Source organism: Cicer arietinum, chromosome 6 (genome assembly GCF_000331145.2).
Source record: "Cicer arietinum cultivar CDC Frontier isolate Library 1 chromosome 6, Cicar.CDCFrontier_v2.0, whole genome shotgun sequence".
NCBI lineage: Eukaryota > Viridiplantae > Streptophyta > Magnoliopsida > Fabales > Fabaceae > Cicer > Cicer arietinum.
In genome coordinates, this window is record NC_021165.2 from 46,284,309 (window position 1) to 46,285,195 (window position 887).

The following is an 887-nucleotide window of genomic DNA, read 5'->3' on the forward strand; positions in this document are numbered from 1 at the left end:
ATTCAATAATATTAATTAAATAACTAACTTCAAATCAAATATAAAATTCAAAAACTAAATATATAATATAAACTTACCAAAATTCAAGATAGTAAAGAAAAAACTTGGAGAAATAATTTTTGTAGAGACAAGGTGAAAAATGATAAGAGTAGTGGAGGAATATTTATAGAAAATGGTTGATCCTTTGTGGCGGCCAAAGCAGCCACAAAAGCCAACGGTATAAAATCATTTGTGGCGGCTTTAACGGTCACAAGTTAAGTCCTTTACGGCGGCCTGGGCGGCCACAACGTGCAACGAAACTATGGGAATTGTGGCGGCCTTTGCCGCCACAAAGTGCAACGGATCTATTCTTTTGTGGCGGCCCGGGCGGCCTTAACTGGCTTGCCTTCGTGGCAGCCTTTACCCTCACAAAGGGTTGATTTTGTGGCTACAAAATCCTCACAGAAGGCTCCAATTTTAGCTGAATTTTTTGGCGGCCTAAGCCCTCACAAAATGACAACATTGTGATTTTGTGAGGGCTTAGACAGCCACAAAATCCAGCTAAAATTGTAATTTTTTGTGAGGGCTTTTTCAGCCACAAATAAAGACCAATTTGAATTTTTGTATTTGTGAGGGCTTTTTCGTTCACTAATTTGTGAGGGTTATTTTCGGGCACAAAATATTTGTAAACTTGGCCACAAATGGGGGGATTTCTTGTAGTGATTATTTTCACTATAAATAGCATTGATATAATCAACCCTAACAAACCCTAGTCGCCGAATCCAGTTACCATCTCACCCTCTCTGTGAAAACATCGTCTTCAACCTTTCTTTTTCCTCTCGAACCTTAGGCTTCATTCTTTCTTCTTCCTCTCAAATCTTAGGCTTCACAAAATAAATTGAAAACAC

General features: G+C 38.6%; 1 protein-coding gene across 19 annotated transcripts in view; it reads right to left on the reverse strand.

Moving 5' to 3' along the window:
• Positions 1 to 887, reverse strand: part of LOC101503279 (uncharacterized) — a 118,635-nt gene that overhangs the window by 87,150 nt on the left and 30,598 nt on the right. Inside the window, exon 1 of one of the 19 annotated variants that reach the window (XR_012163648.1) lies at positions 78 to 92. The exons of the other annotated variants lie outside the window; for them this stretch is intronic. The gene's annotated coding sequence lies outside the window, so the exon portion shown is untranslated. Of the gene's footprint in view, positions 1 to 77; positions 93 to 887 lie in introns of those variants that run through there. 19 annotated transcript variants of the gene reach the window in all.